The 19,586-nt window shown below is 36.7% G+C and overlaps 1 long non-coding RNA gene across 2 annotated transcripts; it reads left to right on the top strand.

Annotated features, from left to right (window-relative positions):
* The first annotated feature begins 9,180 nt into the window (after window positions 1-9,180).
* LOC137012619 (uncharacterized) lies at window positions 9,181-14,280 on the top strand. Of its 2 annotated transcripts, XR_010893585.1 has the most exons (6): window positions 9,181-9,256; window positions 9,335-9,454; window positions 9,713-9,844; window positions 10,046-10,153; window positions 10,254-10,807; window positions 11,817-14,280. It is a non-coding gene; the product is annotated as an uncharacterized lncRNA (long non-coding RNA). The 2 variants fall into 2 exon arrangements; XR_010893584.1 differs by having other exon boundaries at window positions 10,254-14,280.
* The last annotated feature ends 5,306 nt before the right edge of the window (window positions 14,281-19,586 follow it).

Genomic DNA, 19,586 nt, shown 5'->3' with positions numbered 1-19,586 from the left:
AGCTCATTTTGAGGGAACGCCTCCCAAAACTCGTGTACGAGTATTGGAACACGAGTGTTTGTTTACCACCGGAATTCGCTGTGTCGTGTTAGTGGATTCATTATGTTGGACTCACCGCAGGTAACTCATAATCTGCAGTTGTTACTCCTGTCTCCTGACAAAAACATTGCATGCGGTGCCTGTGGAGTTTGGAAAGTTACTGGAGTGCGCAGCCACACGTCTCTCAGTGATTGACGTCATGGCAGTGATTGACAACCCAGAGGGCCAATCGTTTACGCGATGATCGTGTAAACGAAAGTCTGACTGGTTCTTATGTGGGGCAAACAGAACAAACATGTCTCAGTGGATATTGTCAGTGCGAGAGTTCAACAGGGATAACAAAAGTTGGTAATTCCAATATGATTTAAATTTACTGTTATATTTGACTAATGGAGATGTAATCGAGACATCACTTCCGTCATCAGAACGCGTTTTTTGACCTCACTAACTGGATGCGCAAGGCAGTTGGACATAGTGGTGTTTTAGAGGTAAAAAATGATTCTGTTCTGATACTGTTCGGTTTCTCGCACAAACCGATCGTTTTGTGTCTTAGAACATTAATGTGTTGTCACGAGCCGCAGGGTTTAATTTGGATTTGTCTGTTGTGTTTTTTTGACTATTATAGATGGAATTCCCATTGACATGCATTATATGACTGACAGACCGCAACGGTTGGAGTTCAAAATCATCATTTGTGTTCTACTGGGAAAAAAGTCACCTACATCTTGGATGCCCTGGGGGGTAAGCAGTTAAACATCAAATTTTCTTTTTTGGGTGAACTATCCCTTTAATGGAGAAGGGTGTGGCTGCAGATCACGGACGAGTGGAGTTCCACTCTCGAACAGGAAATACATCACCTCCACTTGTGTTTTACTAACGCCTACACCTACCCCAACCTTAAACCTACCCTTTACAGTAATGCAAATACTTGTTTTACTAACGTCTACACCTACCCCAACCCTAAACCTATACTTACCATAATGCAAATACAGTAATTAAACTAGTGGAGGTGACATATTTCCTGTTTGAGAGTGGAGCTCCACTGGCCCCCTCAGGCTGCAGCCAGACCCCATTGGAGAAATGCGCCGCAGAAGCATGCAGTGTAAACTTTAGACTGCCATTCCAGTGCACTTTCATGGGTAGACAGTTGGAAAAACACGGGTTACAGGTTGCCTGGAATGCGGCATTACTGGAGCACGTTCACACATGTACACACTTCAAAAACGGTGCTTTAAATCTCTTGACAAACTGAAAGTCGTGGCTAAATGACATTTGTGTATGCAAAGTAAAATATAAAGATTATAGTGCAAGTCAGCTTGCTTATTTTGGTCAAGTTAAGGATTTATTAAGTCTAGAGGTCTCCCAGGTAGCCAAAAAGATGTGGGCCAATAATGGCCCAGATCCGGCAAGCCAGAAGAAATAACTCGGCCCAGATGCGGTTGCCGGACTCTTGTGAAACACGGGAATGAATGACGCGCCAGAATCGGCCCGAGTACACAGGCCCGAGTCCGGGTGCCGAAACTGAGCCGACACTGCCGGCATAGGGCCACAATCATGCCAGCATAAATTGTACAAATTAAGTTAAATTAAGTAGACCTAGGCCTATATGTTCGTATAAGTATTAAGACAAGTAGTTCATGTAATTAATTGGTTATCAAAAACTACTCAAATATATTTTTAAAGACTTAAAGAATAAGAATAAGAAAAAAAAAAAGAAAAAAAAAAAAATATATATATATATATATATATGTCTCACTTTTGTACTGTAGGTGTATTGCTTTACAGTGATTGGCTCTAAACTATTTGTGACAGTCACAAATCCTCTTTGCAGGTGCTTCAACTCATATTTTAGATGAGCTCAGACAAACCTGTATGTTACACCCCATGTACACCTGTAACTTCATGTGAAACCCATGTAAAATCATTGAGCAATATACCACAGAAAACAGTACCATGTTCTTCCGTAGGGCCTATAGCCATGTTTCCCAAAATGAAAACAATTAACTAATTCAAATTGAGCTTTTATTTCATTTCAAAATATGCATTGAAAATTTAGTGTTTAAAACATACAAAAGCAAATATTAAAATTACACATGAAGAAAAAAAAAAACCTCAGATGTATAGGGTGTGTATTTGTGTTCAAGTGCATGTGTTGTCTCAGTCCTCTGTCTTCTTCAGCAGGCTTCCTGTTTTGGAAAAACAAAATCAAAGATGAGGGCAGTACAAACACAAGTCTATTCTTTTTATTTATTTTCTTTCAGGATTTTAGGATTGGATCTGTTATTTTCACGTGATGACTGGTCTATGTATATTGGCAGTACTCAAAAATATAAACAAGCAGATACTGTGAAGATCTGCAGCATGCCCTCTAGAAGCCATCCAAAACTGAGTTCTAAGGATTACACAATCATTGGTATCTTTGTTGGTCAGTTGGGTTTTTAATGGTATGCCCGCCAAGGTTCCTTGGCATGTAACAACGTAAAAACTTATACAAGGACTTTAAAGTTCACTTTGGATAAAAACTTTAAAATTGATTTAGTGTCATCGATATCTTAGCATTACAGCTATACTGATGCATATAAACAAATAATCACGTTAGAGGGTGGCAAAATTTGGTAGAGTTACTGTGGACTACTTATAAGCACACAAGGCAACTTACACTCATTGGTGGGCACATACTGCAGGCTGTTGTCGACAGATGTAGGCGCTGACAAATGCTCAGGGGCTCCAGTGCATCATCAAGCCCCCCGTTTTAGCTCTGCCCAAAAAATCCTGAAAAAAATATAAAATGCTCTAACTTCACAATTCAGTTCTACATAGTTCACAGTCTTTGTAATGTGTTTCAGCAATACATTTGTAACATTTATAATGTGTTTAGAAACAATTCTCAGAATTGACTTTACAGGGACTTTAAGGCTTTTTAAGACCTGAATTTTAAAATTGTAATTTCACAATATTATTTTTACTGTATTTTAATTTAAATAAATGCAGCAGTGGTGGGCATAAAAGCTTTCTTTCAAACACATTACAAATCTGACCCTAAACTTTTGAATGGTAGTGTATGTTTGAGGTATCACTTACCAGTCACATGGTTCACAATGTCTAAAGATGTCCAACTGCACTGCCATCAGCATGGAAAAATCTGGGAACATAAACAATTTGTCACAGAGCCAACAATATTTAGTAAACAATGGCATGCTCATTATAAATAAACTATAGCAGAGGTGAAATGCAGGAAAGAATAATATACAGAATATACACACAAAAAAATCTTAAGATAACAGAGTTTACATTTTTAGGTTTAATATTACTTATTCAGTAATGTTCATACTGTCACTTATGTTTGGACGTAAAAGCTATTTTACCATGAAAGATCAAAACGTGTTTGAAATAGTTTCAGACCATTTACACTCTCCATGTACGTGACGTCACCGATTAACGGTACAGTGCATACTTTTAGGTTAAATTAATTAGCTTACCAGCAAAACCTTTACAAATCTATCAAAATCTCTCATATACACATAAGATATATGATTAAAAGCCCAAACTTACATAAACGAGTTCATGTCTATAGTTAGTCTATAGTTAACCTCTATAGTTAACGTTAGCCTAACGGCTGAGATGCTAACGGACTTTTTCGAAGACACTAAACCATTTCTATAAAGAAAATATTCAACGAAAGCCAGTCATTTACATTAAAGAAAGAGTCAGGAATATTTGTATGTACTATTTGTGTAATTTTATGGACTAAACTTACCTGAAAGTAGTAAAAACAACAATGAGAGATGGTGTTCGCTGCTTGTCAGTTGAGAGGTGCTGCGTCGTTTCCATGGTAACTTTCTCCGCTCCAGTTCAAATGCGACTCGAATGATCACGCGCACGCACGCATTAAAACACGTAAAAGTCACGCAGCATTTACATGTATATTACATACTGATTATGGAGTGAATTAATTGATAATTTTGGGTGCCGTCCCTAAAAAACATTGTCAGCTGGGACAGTCACTGATTGTATGATTTTATGAATAAAATAATTACCAAATTCAGTTAATTTCAATAGATTAAACAAAAAAGAGAATGTGGCAAAACGTTATACAGCTTTAAAAACTATATATTAACTTTGGTGATTTCTTCATTCTTTTTTGTTTGTATATTTTGATTGTTTAATCCATTAAAATTAATTTTAATCCATTACTGAATTTGGTAATTATTTAATTATATAAAATTAAAATACTAATGGAATAAAATAACAAACATTAATAGGGAGAGGCCAGAGCATAATATATATTTTTAAAACAATAAATAAGTTGTAATTATGTATTATGTTATATTAAAATATATTGCATTTAAGTAATTTCATGACAAATGCAGATCAGTTTGCTACATAGTTAAATGACCCACTTTGAAAAGTTCTTAGACCCCATGTCCCAGGCCCTGAACTATCCACTCTCAATACACAACCTAACCTTCTCCAGGTTTGTAATGGCAATATCGTACGCAAAATGAGGCCAGCACTTATGGCCCATAGTGGGCCGAATGTGCCTAATGTGCCATTTGTCAACCACAATCGGGCCAGATCCACACAACCAAAGCCTGGCCAAATCTGGCAACCATTACTGGGCCAGAGCTGGCTCACTTCTGGCATGCCGGTGCCAGTACACAGCCGAGTGAGCCGACACTCAGCCGCAATTGGCCCGATTCCGCTGGCTACCTGGGCTGCGCGGGACTGTTTTTTTCGTCCTGCTCCCGCAATGGTTCTAATCCGCACGAACCCGCTCCCGCCTAAAATTCACTCTGTGTTCACCTGCTATCCGCATATAGTGATTTTCTTCCCGACATGATGGGTCCCGCTAAAAATCGTTTCCAGAATCTTGTGTTTAAACTTCCCCTAAAGAAAGAGAGTGATTGGGGATAACAAATATAAAATGCATACAAAATGTGTTATTTGTCTATGATGCTTTTGTGGCGAGGGAGCGGTACAGGTTAACACACACAAGCCCAAGTTTATCTACTTGTAGAAAATTCGACTACGCCACCTGGGAGGGTTTCACCCAGGAAATAGAAATAAACCCCAGAGTTTGTTATTTGGTCACACAGGTTCGATTCTCTTAAAAATAAGTGTAGGCAGGAAACGTGGGCATCATATAAAAATACAAAATTTATTCACAATTTGAATCCAAGATAGAAAAATCACTTAAAATAGGCTCAATGATAGGTACCATTAATAGCAGCTCTCTCTCAGTGATGATGCAAAATAAATTTACACAAAACGAAAATTCAAAAAGACAAAAACAGCACACAAAAATAAACTTAAATTATACCAAATTACAAAAACAAACTTAACAAAAGAAAATGTCCTCACTGGTAAAAAGGTCCAGTGACAGACAATTACACAAATAACAAAAACAAACAACCAGAAGGAAGAAACGTTAAACAAAACCAATTTACACAACTTCCAAATAAACAAAACAATATAATATAATTACAGGGCTGGGGTTACCCACCGGAGTTATCCAAAAGCACACTTCCACACACACACCCCACCGTGAACTCAGATCACACACTCGTACACTTCAAAAGTGTCACACGGCAAACGTTGAAGCAGCACCACCACCACAAAAAGGTCTTTCACCCGTGGGACCCCAGCTCCTGAAAGAAAGCAAAAACAAAATAAATAAATCTCAAACAGGAATGAATGAAAAGCAAATTGCAGTCACAATTCCACCGTAACACGATGGGCAACAGTCACCACAGCACAGTACAAGTCACCACACTGTAAACCCTAATGCTCAAAATACTTAATTCGTTTGAGTAGGACAAACTTAAATTAAACAAATTAGTTCAGTTAAATTAACAGTTATGAGTATTTAAAACTTTCTTTTACTTTTGAGTTCACAGCACTGACATATTTCAAGTAAACTAAACTGTTTTAGTTGCAGCAGATTTCTAATTCCCAGCATGCTTTGCATCAGACTGTCTAAATGTTGAAATAAAGTGTTATTTTGTGTGTTTTTGCATAAGATTAACATAGGGAGACATAAGTTAGTGTTTAATGTTGTGTTATGTTGGGATTGACAGGGGGTTCTGTTATGTTAGTTTTGTAGGGTTACCATTCTGGTGAAGAGTAGACCGTGTGGTTAGGTTGAGCAAAACTTTTAAGACCACATATACTGTATGTTGTTTGATTATATACATGCAAGTATATATTGACAGTCTCTTTGATAATTATAATAGCATGTGTTTTTTGCTAACTAACATTTAACCAAGATTTGAATGTGATGTTTATGTAAATTAACTATATGTACTTGAGTAGGGCGAGGTTGAGAACTGTGGGAGCGAAGGAATGCCAGTGATGTGATTGTTAATGAGAGACACCTGTGCACCACACTAGCATTGCTCCACTTCCATGGCTCTCGGCCCCGCCCCACTTGTCACAAAAAAATTAAGTTCTACTAACTTAAAAAAAATAAGTTAGTTAACTTAAATGTTTTGAGGTAATAAGTTTCCTCAAATGTTTTGAGTATTCTGAACTTATTGAGTTTTACAGTGCATATACACATCTGCAAAAGAAACAAAATAAACGAAAAACTGTTAAAAGTTTGAGGAAAACAGGACTCGAAGCGGCCACGTCGTCTTAGGCCAGCCCCAATAAATGTACGATCGTCCACCCCAAAGTAAACCAAAAAAAAAGTCAGTTAAAACAAATCACAGAAACCAGACGGCAGCAGCAGAAGTCCCTTTAAATAGTTGTAATCCGATATCGTTCGCTCGGCGCGTTGCGGAGACAGAACCGAGCTGCAATAATAATCGCCCAGGACGAAAGGGAGAATCCTATAGCATGCGTGAATGATACGAACACAAAACAGGGTTACCATTAATTGCACAATCACACGCCGAAATGCGCGGATGTCAAATCATCTCGGGAGCGACCGGGTTATTATCAGACCGCCCGCTCCCGCCTAAAGCCGGGCACACATTTAACGACTAGCTAAAACATTCTAAGACTGTGCTCAACATACAGCGATTGTTTCCTGCGACTGAAGCAGATTTATATACTTACACATGGAATTTGAACACCGACTGTAATCGCAGACTGAACGCAACTGGCTCTGACTGGACGCGTTTGAGCATTACTTTGATAAGTATCAATTTACATTCATAATCGGCCTTACAATCGTTAAGTGTGTGCTTGGCTTAATGCACACTATAGTTACCGACCGCAATAGAGTGCCCCAGGGATGACGCGTTTTTGTAGGCAAAACCCGGAAGCGAGTTAGCATTTTAGGACTTCCGGTTCCAACGCCATAAAGCCTATGGGTTTTTTGAATGGGTTTTTGCTAAATCGCCTGAAATAAGGTCTGTGGTAAACAAAGCCTCTAAATACTTTCACGTTTTGATCTATGACATAAAACACACCATAACCCACTTGTGATTTTTTAAACTTTTACTGCGTCTTCAAATCGGCGGTTGCTAACAAATTGCTAAAAGGGACTACTTCCTTTGGCGGGGACTTTAGACGTCATCATTAAAAACGGGACATTTGGACAGCATTTCTCATGAAAAAGTGGATAAGTATTCATACACAGCGCAGATCATAATCAGTGAGCATGTTTTTAAATAGAGTTGTTTTCTAAATAAAGTTTGAGGACGCTTGGTGGTGACGACGTTGATCCGCGACCATGGTGTGCTGTAGTCCGTTTATAGCCTACTGTTAGCCTTTTATATCTGACGACTTTATTTAGGCTTCAAAATCTATAAATGTTGTGTTAACTTGTAAAGATTATCTTGATAGACTAAACGTGTAAGTGTCATAACCCTTTGTTAAACACAGAGCTTATTTTCTGCGATTTTCCAAAAGTCTATGGGAAAAATGAATAGGCTTTCAGTCGAGGGAACCCGCGCGCCGCTAACTTCCGGGTTAGCCTACAAAAACACGTCATCCCTGGGGTACTCTATAGAGTATATCTATAGATATAAAAAGCTAACAGTAGGCTATAAACGGACTACAGCACACCATGGTCGCGGATCAACGTCGTCACCACCAAACTTCCTCACACTTCATTTAGAAAACAACTTTATTTAAAAACATGCTCGCTGATTAAGATCTGCGCTGTGTATGAATACTTATCCACTTTTTATGAGAAATGCTGTTCAAATGTCCCATTTGTCATGATGACGTCTAAAGTCCCCGCCAAAGGAAGTAGTCCCTTTTAGCAATTTGTTAGCAACCGCCGATTTTAAGACACAGTAAAAGTTTAAAAAATCCCAAGTGGGTTATAACTGGTGTGTTTTATGTCATAGATCAAAACGTGAAAGTATTTAGAGGCTTTGTTAACCACAGTCCTTATTTCAGACGATTTAGCAAAAACCCATTCAAAAAACCCATAGACTTTACGGCGTTGGAACCGGAAGTCCTAAAATGCTAACTTGCTTCCAGATTTTGCTTACTAAAACACGTCATCCCTGGGGTACTCTATCCGCCTTTCATTCAAAATTTAATCCCGCGCAGCAAGAAATCTTATCGGGTCCCGCGGTTCCCGCGAGACAGCCGCGGGAATGCAGACCTCTAATTAAGTCCACATGTCATGCAAACAAGAAACTAACCATGGCTCGAGAGCTGTCCTTTTAACCACACAAGTTTGCGATGCTGTTTGCGAATGTTTATTAGAACTATGGTTTCGTGAATCACTGACTCGTTGAACTGTGCTGATAACAACGGTATTGCAACCATATTTGGCTAATGACGCACTCCAAACTCGTCTGGCACTCTCAAGCTTGTTTCCCCACCCTGTTCCTGGAAGCATACCAACAGTGGGCCTCCAGGAACAGGGTTGGGAAACACTGACTTAAAGCATCAGATATCTGAGTCATTGTGCTCTCGTCTGGTCTTCACCAAAACAATCTGCTGGTGCCGCCACTTCCTCTCCAGTTCTCCAGCATGTTGTCACCTGGGGTTGGTTAATAATGAATTAATGCTTAGGTGGTTATTTTCAGTATGTCTGTACTGACGTATTGCTCACAATATCTTGACAGCAAAAGAGTGCACCCTAGACCCATTTTATGGCGCACATACTCACACACACATTTTCTCGTGAAGATCCTCCCCTTTTGGTAAGATATAAAAATGAGCACTGAAACGGATGTTATTTCATTCTCCTCCTGATCAAAGATGGATCTGCAAATCTCAGTTTTTCTTCTCTTCATTCTTTTCACTGCAGGTACAAAGACAAATAATGATTGTAATGTAAATGAGAATTATAACAGATCACTGATGCATGTCTGTTTCATTACTACAGGACACTCTCTCAGCTGTTATGAGTGCATGGGTCGGAACGGTTCTTGTGCGGGACAAACGGTAAAAACATGTCCCAGTGTATCTTCTCAGTGCGCGAGTTTAACAATGGTTATGCAAATCGGTAAGTCCAATATGATGGATTGAAATTTACTATTTCAGTTATATTTGACTGATGGAGATGCTGCTATAATTTACTTGTTTTTCTGGCAGAATTTACAATTTAAATCACAACATCTTCTGCATAGATTTCTGATATTTAATTTGTTTTCTCTTATAGATTATGTTCTGTATTTTAAAAAAAAGTTTGAAGTGAAAAAAAAGCTACATTTTGACAATTTTCCAGTTTAATTGGTCTTTCCTGTATTATTCGTGTTTTTAGGTAACATTAGTCGTTAAGTGAAGGTTAAAGATTGTTATCCTGCCTGTCAAAATGGGTCCCTGAACTTAGGCAGTTCAAAGTCAACTTATTCCTGCTGTGACACGGACCTGTGTAACGTCCAAGATACTCCAGGTATTGTTCTTCAGTGATCATGTGCAACTAATATCTTCTTTAAAATCAACACTCATTTTACTTCCAAATGAAATTTAATCAGGAAATAAAACAGAGTTTGGCTTTCTGTCATGAACAGATCGAATGGAGCTGCTAAAGGAGTGTTTCATCAGACATTTTACAGAAAATAGAGAAAATAAAATAATACTTTTCCTCCTGTAGATCATCCCAGTATTTTCCCTAATGGAAAGAAATGTTTCTCCTGTGATGGACAGAGCTGCTCAACAGTGAGCTGTTCAGGGACTGAAGACCGCTGCATTAAAGCAACAGGTAAAAAAAACATGGAAAAGGATGAAAATTGATGTTAATTTTTGTATCTCCATGCATCAACAATTTTAAACATTTGATTTGTTTTCTTTCTTTTCATCAGCGATTTATGGTGACCTGTCAGTGCTTCTAAAAGGCTGCATTTCTAAATCCATCTGTGATGCTGCTGTTACAGCATTTAATAATTTTAACCTCGGGAGCGTCTCATGTTGTGAGGGGAACCTGTGTAACGGTGCTCAGAGTGTCTCCCAGAGCTTCCTGTTCCTCTGCTGTTCTCTGCTCTCCTACTTCCTGCTGCACTGAATCCAGCAGCTCTTCACATCCTACAATGAGGCACAAGCTATATATTCAGTACTGGGTATTTTCTGTTAAAGGGATAGTTCACCCAAAAATGAAAATTTAATTTTTATCTGCTTACCCCCAATACTGTTCGGTTTCTCGCTCAAACCGATCGTTTCGTGTCTTAGGACATCAATGTGTCGTCACGAGCCGCAGGGTTTAATTTGGATTTGTCTAAGCAAGTTTTATTTACTCTTATAATCGAAGTTCCCATCCACTCCCATTATACAGCTGACAGACGGCAACGGTTGGAGTTAATAATCATCATTTGTGTTCTACTGAAGAAAAAAAGTCACCTACATCTTGGATGCTCTGGGGGTAAGCAGATAAACATTACATTTTCATTTTTGGGTGAACTATCCCTTTAACTATCCTTATTCAATTGATGAAAAATCTCTCAATATATTTTAGTTTATTTATTTATTTATTTATTTATTTGAAAAGGGACCATGTATAATTTTTGTTACATAAATGTTTCCATTTCATGCATTGTAGCTCATTTTCATACGCAGTCATCCAGCAAGTCATTGCTTACATAAATAATAAAATAACACAAACAGTTCCAAAATTCATACATACACACACATCCTACTGTATCAGGAGCAAAAATAAATAAATAAAATAAATTTAAAAAATATGAATGAGTCAATTAAACTGCAACCATGTAAATGTTTACAGAGTTGGATAGACTTTAAAAAAGATTTAAGCTTGAATTTACAATAGTACATCCTTTTACAGTATATCCTAATGTATTCCAAGAGTAGCACCTTTCACTGAGAAAGACGATAGTCCAAAAGCAGAATGATGAAAAGAAACAGCACAATCACTTATGAATGATAATCTAGATCTCAGAGTTTTTAGAACGGAAAAAAAGAAAGCCAAACCATTTCAAATGTTATATACCATACACAATTGTGAAAAATCTAAAATGGTAAAAACCCCAAAATGTATGTTTCTCCAAGATCCTACAATGATGATAGTGATTTGTTTTTTATCTAAAATTTTTAAAGTAGGCTATGTTTATATTGGGATTTAAGGATTTAATCAGTTTCATTGTCTAATTTGTCCAAAATTTGCCAAGTTATATTTAATAGTCCTCACCATTTTCTTTACATGTTTTTAAAACTAAGATTTGAGGCTGAGATAATTGAACTTCAACAAAGTTATATCAACATTGGGAGAATGTACATTTGTTTTAGAGAAGATCATTCCTTTTGTTTTCCAGTGTTCAGTGCTACATCCTGTTGACATAATTGTGTATGTTTTGGATGTTCACATTGGATGTTCATGTTTTGGTTGTTCTCTTCTCCCTCTCTCTGCCAAGCAGCACTTTAAATCATCTGCAGCTGATTCCAATTAGCAGCAGCATGGTTTACTTGTTACACAATGGCCGTTTCTCAAAACCAAGTTCGCAAACTTCGGACTCGCGTTCTGGTAGTTGGGACTTGGCAAGTCCGCCTCAGGAGAACGAACTCCCGTGGACGGGAGAACACAAGTCCGCTGATTCTGCAAATGGAACAGCAGCGTACTTAACGTCACTCAGCTCGCTCTGGCTTCTCCGGTTATCTCTTTATGTATGTTTTAGCCAACGATAAAACGAAATTTGTTATAAAACACCACTCTGACACTTTTCGTTTTATTTAAAAAACAAACAAAAACATATTAATAGTCTCAGGCAACGAGTGATTGATTATCTGCAATGTCTGCATATATTTATAACAAAACGAAATATTAAACAACCCTAGCCTCTTTTCGTATATATCTATTTCAAAAATATTAAATGTAATACTATTTGTGCATACTCTGATTAACTTCACTGTAATAAAATGAAATAACAAAACCATGTCTCTATTTGTTTTATGTCAGTTTTAATGGTCAATAATAGGCTAGCCATTATAAAAGGTAAGAATATACAATAAGAAATAAAGCAAACTCAGTCAAGGGTACAAAATCAGCACTTTAGTAGGATACAAAAGTTAAATAGCCATATATAAAGTTATGAAACGTCACGTTGCCCTCAGCCAAAACAGAGCCAGCGGCAAACGTCAGAAGGACTAGGTAAGGCTGCTCTCAAATCAAATTGTCAGAAAGGCGCTATTTTTATCAATAAACCACAAATTTGAGCTTTAAACCAGCACATTCTTGCCTGAAAAACTCTTACATATCATGACATAATAACAGTAATATGTTTAAATTATGCGGGTTTTCTCCTTTACTATTGATGCTTGCTGGTTAGTGCGAGATGCATTCTGGGATACCTGGCTGTCTCAAGTCTGCACGGGGCTGCGTTCCAGTTCGGTTTTTAAATGCCCTTCCCTCGCTAACTTCACTCGGTCTCGTTGACTCGGATGTACGTCATTGCTTACGTTGCACGAGTGCCCACTTCTGGCGGAACCTTTGTATGGGCTGAACTGGAACGTCCTAAGCCCTTGATCACTTGGAATCCGCAATGGAGCTGATTTATTATTTATTTTTTCCCCTTACAAAATTGTTTAATACAGCATTCTATATGTATATATGTGTGTTTTAAATGTTTAACAAATAATTAATATATCATAGAGTTGTTTGTGGTGGGGTAAATTAAACGCGATATGCGGTGACGTCACAATCGTGTTGCATTGTGGGTTATGGAGCTGCCTGAAGTGTACATATGAAGTAGACTCGCTCCCTCGGTCTAATCGAGGGAGCGAGGGTCTGTCCATATAAACTTCCCTCGTCCACTTCACGAAGTGGAACGCACTTCAAAATGGCGGCATGGATTCCCCCGAGGGGAAGTGTTTAGGGAAGTTCGCGAGTGCGTGTCTAAAACCGAACTGGAACGCAGCCCAAGTCACCTCTCGATGCATCCTCGATAAAAGAGGCGGATCAAGAACACATCCGGGGATTTGAACTGAACTTGGCTAGATGCGAACTTTGAATTGGAACAGTACTTGAACAGCGACTGATGACGTTTCACAAGTCCACAAGTACAGACAAGTACGCATATTGAGAAACGGCCAATGGCTGCGTCCGAAAACCTAGCTGACTTGTTGCCTTATCAAGCAATGACTTGTAAGGCAGCGTTTGTACATGAAGGCACCTCATGAAACAGATTTTGGACAGACTTCTGAGGCAGTGTAACAGTTTAATGATCTACAGCAATATAGCCAGAGGTGGGTAATCCAGGGGTCAGAGAGTAAAAGTCCTGCCATATTTTTATTCCACCCACTGAAGCATTAATGAGATAAATAAGTGATTAATTGAGTGATGATTGACCATTATTGACACCTGATGATAACAAGCAGAATCACCAAAGGAGAAAAGTTTGAATTGCTTTAAAACCATCCAGACAAGCAAAGTTAAAAGATGATGGAGTTGGTTATGTTTTCACATAATCATTATTTGATCTGAATCACTCATTTAGAGCCCAATCTCTGAGTTAGATTTACGTTATTGATTACAGCAGCACTGTGATTCTACAGCAGAAGATCAGCTTTTACAATACAGATTTTTTTTTTTAAAAAGTTGTTCTTATCACCATAATGGTGAATAGTTGTTCCATTAGTTGGTCTCAACTCTTATTATACTACTGTCTTTTCTGGCTGCTGTGACGGTGTGTTTGTAAAACACGTTCGCAGTAGTAAAGAAAGCTAAAACAAAATGACATCAGGTGATGATGGTTATCTGTTGATTGTTTTGTGGGCTTTATGAAATGGACTGACATCATTTGAATCAAACAACTGTGTTGTGCTATTGATACATTTACATTATAAATCCTGCGTTACTTCAGCATGAGTTCTTTTAAATGAAAAAAAAATCCCGTAAAAAACGGTCATATTCTGGCACCAGGGGCGCCCGAAAAATACCGTAAAATAACGGAAAATAAATGTATTATTAAATGTCTTAAAATAACGGTTATTTTACATATTTTTTCTGGCGCCCCTGCTGCCAGAAAATTACCGTCTTTTTACGGGATTTTTTTTTTTACAGTTTATCCATGTTTTTTTTTCTGACAGTATTTTTTCTGTTTTTAAACGGACATTTTCTGGCGCCCCTGCTGCCAGAAAATTACCGTTTTTTAACGGGATTTTTTTTTACAGTGCAAAAGACACAGTTCATTACAGCCATTATTTCATACAGTAATAGAGTTTTCACAAGCACTGATTATATAATTTGTATTTTTGTTCTCTTGTATTTATGTGTGCTATTTCTTGTAATTTGTTTATTTGTTTCTATTTTATATTGACTGTTTACTTGTCTTTAATGTTTGAATTTTATATTAGTTAGGCCAGTATTAGTTTTTGCTGTGATCTTAAAACAGAATTGAGAATTGTGAAATGTCACTGTTGTCTAAAATGATGGTTTTGCAAGGTTACATAGGTCATCAACAACGAAATCATTAACTTTATTTATTTAGGCAGGGACAGTGAATGTTTTGGCAGGGACTATAAATAAAAATCCTTATGTCAATGTGACTTCATGAGCATGTACTTTTATTTAAAGTGTGGTTCTACCACACGTACATTTACTTACGTTTCCATAGACATGGAATTCCATAGAAACATACAATTTTGACAGCACTAAAATCTAAATTATTTACATGCTTTACATGTTTAAATTATGTTTTACATTATTTACTTGTTATTTACAATTATTTACAGCTTTATAGTAGAAAAAAATGTCTATGAATACTTATTTATGAATATTAAAATTGTATTATTTTGATTCTATATTCAGTCGTCTTATCAATGCCATTATGTTTTCAGTTCCATTTATTAAATGCAGTTTACTCATCTACTTACAGTGAAATTAATTAAATGAAATGAGTTTGTTTACAGTACTCATACTTATTGGTTTTAAAACTTAAATGGTTTAAGGCAATCGATGTCCTTAAATAGCTTGAGTAACCATAACTTATTATATATAACTTATGTGGCTTCTGCTGCAAACTCATTTCGAAGGACTGCATAATGTTGATTACATAAGAAGATTGATGTATAGGAGTGATTTGTTTTTAACCCTATAAGCAAAGAACGAAATAGAACTTCACCATGAGTATATCGGGCCTTAAAAATGTCAAAATCCAGCTGGTAGCCAAAGCTACAATAAAGGACTAGTAGGACTGACATGGAAGGAAGTGAGAAAGAGCCTCGATAATCAGTCATGCCAAGAAACATGGGTTGGCTAATGATAATAATGATAATCCTTTTACAATGGAATGCTTGATATATAAACAGATACAAACGGTAAGATAACTGATGGATGAAAGGGAATTGGTCAGTTTGAATGATGGTAGAGGAACTAGGATCAATTTACAACCGAGCTTTGAATCAGCATTAGACTTCACTTTAGTATCTAAAACACTGTCTGGAAATAGTAAATGGGAAGTTTGAACAGTCACTACAGTGGGGAGTGATTCATGCACAGTGTGGGAGACTGTGAAGTAAGTGTTAGAGGATTAGAGGCTCATTAATATCTATAAAATTGCATTTTGTAACTCAAATTATTTTTACTGTACATTTTTCTGCCTGTTAATTTTTTATTTTTGTTGAAAGGTGCTTATGTTTAGGTTTGGGGACACAGTTAAGGAATCTGAAAATGGTAAAAGAAAATGTATAAATGTATTTATTAGGATTTGAAAGGATTTGAAAATATTTTATGTTTTTTAGTTTTAAATACGTAATAATGTTAGAAGTATGAAACATTCTTTCAGCCGGGGATAAAAGAGTGAGGTTTAGAATGATGATGACCCGGGGTTACAGGATTAGTTCACTTTCAGATAAAAATTTCCTGATAATTTACTCACACCCATGTCATCCAAGATGTTCATGTCCTTCTTTCTTCAGTCGAAAAGAAATTAAGGTTTTTGATGAAAACATTCCAGGATTATTCTCCTTATAAAGGACTTCAATGGACTTCAAACGGTTGAAGGTCAAAATTACAGTTTCAGTGCAGCTTCAAAGGGCTTTAAACGATACCAGACAGGGAATAAGGGTCTTATCTAGAGAAACGATCAGTCATTCTCTAAAAAAAATTATATATGTTTTAACCATAGACGCTCATCTTGAACTAGCTCTCTTCAACTTCTCTATTAGAATTCTGGCAGTGTAGATGCTGATAAGTGTATTACTGCCCTCCACAGGTCAAAGTTTGAACTAACTGTTATGTACCCCAGGGAGAAAAAAAAGTACATTTCTATAATGTACTTAAAGTGCTCTAATTTTGTGCACTAATTATGTACTTAATATACTAAAAACTCTTCTTTAGTACTTCTTAAGATAATCTTAAAAACATCTAAGTGTACTCAACTGTGCTATTTTGAGACACCATGAAATATGAATTAAAATATGCTTTTAATATACTATCTCTGTATTTAAAAAAATGTATTTATATACTACTTATAGTACACTTGAACCCATAGTGTACGACAAGTGGTAACTAAATATATATTTTTAAATATAGAGATAGTATATTAAAATCACATTTTAATTCATATTTCATGGTGTCTCAAAATAGCAGTTGAGTACACTTAGATGTTCTTAAGATTATCTTAAGAAGTACTAAAAAAAGTTTTTAGTATATTAAGTACAAAATTAGTGCATGAAAATAGAGCACTTTAAGAACTGAAATGTCCTTTTTTCAGCTGGGACTTGCACTAGCATATTGTATATGACAATTTAGTTCACAGGTCCACAGGTCAAAGTTTTATTTGAAAGTAAACTAATCCTTTAAGTGCAGTGTGAAAAGCCCTAAAAAAAGTGTGCCATTTTTGTGGAATGTGCAAGGTGAATCATGTGTTGTTTTGATTTGATTTGAAGCTGATGTAGTTTTGAGCTAAACTAGGTTGACTGAATAGTATCTGTTTTAAATATTTTGTATGTAGCAGGTGTGATGGCAAGTAGCCTATTTGACTACTAGCAATTTGAATGAGTTTTGTGAATTTTATTCTTTATGTGGAAATTTTAACTTATTTTCATGTGTAAACTGTAAAGATGAATCACTGATATTGTTGATTCAAAATGTTTTACAGATCTACTATCTCATTCTAAAGATCCAAATATGTCTTTTAAAGATAATATATCACAATGTATAGGTATTTGCATGACAGGGTTTCAGGACACATCCCATATATTAAAGTGCAAGTTTCCTCCCATGAACACATCAAGTCCATGTATAAGTGACTATAACTAGGTCTTTGTTTGCTATTTTAGATGTATTATTTATTTGTTTGTTTTTTCCCTAAATTGTATGAAGAACTCAGTCTTTAAATGGAAAAAAGGTAAAGAGATCAAAAAATTTCAAATGTGTGATTCTGTGTGATTTAAAATAGAATGTATTGGATTCTGATTTAAACTGGGAACAGAACTGTTCTCTTTTACTAATGTGTGTTATTTAAAGTAGTTTTGATCAGGTTTACTCTGCACAATTCCAGAATGTTCTGGTGGACTAACACTTGTATCTCTCATTCATAGATCACAATGGTGTTTTTGACTGCAAACAGAGAAGAGATGAACATCTCCAGTGAGATCTTCCCTACAGATGGATCAAACTCTTCCAATGTTTTATATTACAACTACACTGAGGTGGAAAATAATTTCAGTACGATCCCAGTACTTTTCTTCAGTGTGCTCTTGGTTTTTCCAATTAACTCCTATGTGATATGGCTTATAGCAACAGGAACAGGCAATGGACTTGCAGCAGAGTTCTTCAGTCTCAACCTCGCTGTCTGTGAGATCCTCTTATGTGTGGAATCTGTTTTTATTTTTCTCTCTCATGAATTAAAAATTCTCCGGATAGTTGTGAGTGATTTGGATGGACTAGCCAATGGTCGTCCTGTGTTTCAGTGTCTGATCTGTGTTGAGCGTTACCTGGCAGTGGTTCATCCTGTAACTTTTCTGAAGTACAAACCTCTCAGATACAGAGTGATCTGTTCTGTTATTGCCTGTTATTTTCTCTGCCATCTTTGTAGTCCTTTTGTAGTTTTCTTGTTGATTTCCTCTTGTTTGTCTCCCCCAGGTGTGTCTTTTTACCCCATTATCTTGTTAAGCGTGTTTTTCCCTGTTGTTTAGAGTCACTGCCGTGATTTTGCCTTAAAACATCAGCATGTTTTGTTGATCCCCAAACAACATTCCTGTCAGAAAATCTAGTTCTAACCCTGTCCCTACCCAGAGGTGGAAAGTCCAGGGGTCAGAAAGTAAAAGTCCTGCCATATTTTTGTGTTGTTTTATGTTAAAGTTAATGAGATAAATAAGTGTTTAATTGAGTGATGATTGACCATTATTGAAGACACCTGATGATAACAAGCAGAATCACCAAAGGAGAAAATCACAATTTTTAAGACACCATCACAGAGATCAGGGTTTGCTTTAGTTGGGCTCTTGACCCTTCACTTTTTTATTTTGGTGTTTATTTGTGCTGCTGTAACTGAGTTATAACAGCCAGACAAGCAAAGAGAAAAGATGATCAGGTGGTGTTGGTTATGTTTTTACATGATCATTATTTGTTCTGAATCACTGAACTCATTTAGAGCCCAATCTCTGAGTTAGATTTACATTATTGATTACAGCAGCACTGTGATTCAGAATATCAGCTTTTTCAATATAATGCAAAGGATTTCTTAATAGTTGTTCTGATCAAAAAAAAAAAAAAAAAAATTTCTTTAAGGCACACACAGACAACAAGAATCAGCGTATGAATCTCAACGACGGTGACAAGCAACATATTCTGATAAACAGATCAACTCTGAACATTAGAAAACAAGCTACTAAAAAGTCACAGAAAAACAGCAAAAAATAAAATAGTGAGAATAAAGAAAATTACTAAAACAATTAAGCTCATAATTTATTCATGCAGCTATGCATGATGGGAGCCGTGGATGAATTTTGATTGGTGGCACCCAGAATGCATTGCATCATTCTTTTTGACAGTCACCACTGTTGAGATTCACAGGCTGATTCTTGATCTCTGTGTGTCTAAATTACTAATGGGAAGTTCGGTTCTTTTCCGCGAACCGGTTCTTTCGGACAGTTCGATTCAATAAACCGGTTGAATAAACCGGTTCACCGGTTCTTTTACGCTCCGACGTAATGACGTCATCCGCGATGAGGTCGTCTATCGC

The sequence above is a fragment of the Chanodichthys erythropterus genome, chromosome 22, assembly GCF_024489055.1.
Source record: "Chanodichthys erythropterus isolate Z2021 chromosome 22, ASM2448905v1, whole genome shotgun sequence".
Classification (NCBI taxonomy): domain Eukaryota; kingdom Metazoa; phylum Chordata; class Actinopteri; order Cypriniformes; family Xenocyprididae; genus Chanodichthys; species Chanodichthys erythropterus.
This window is presented reverse-complemented; position numbering and strand designations above follow the sequence as displayed.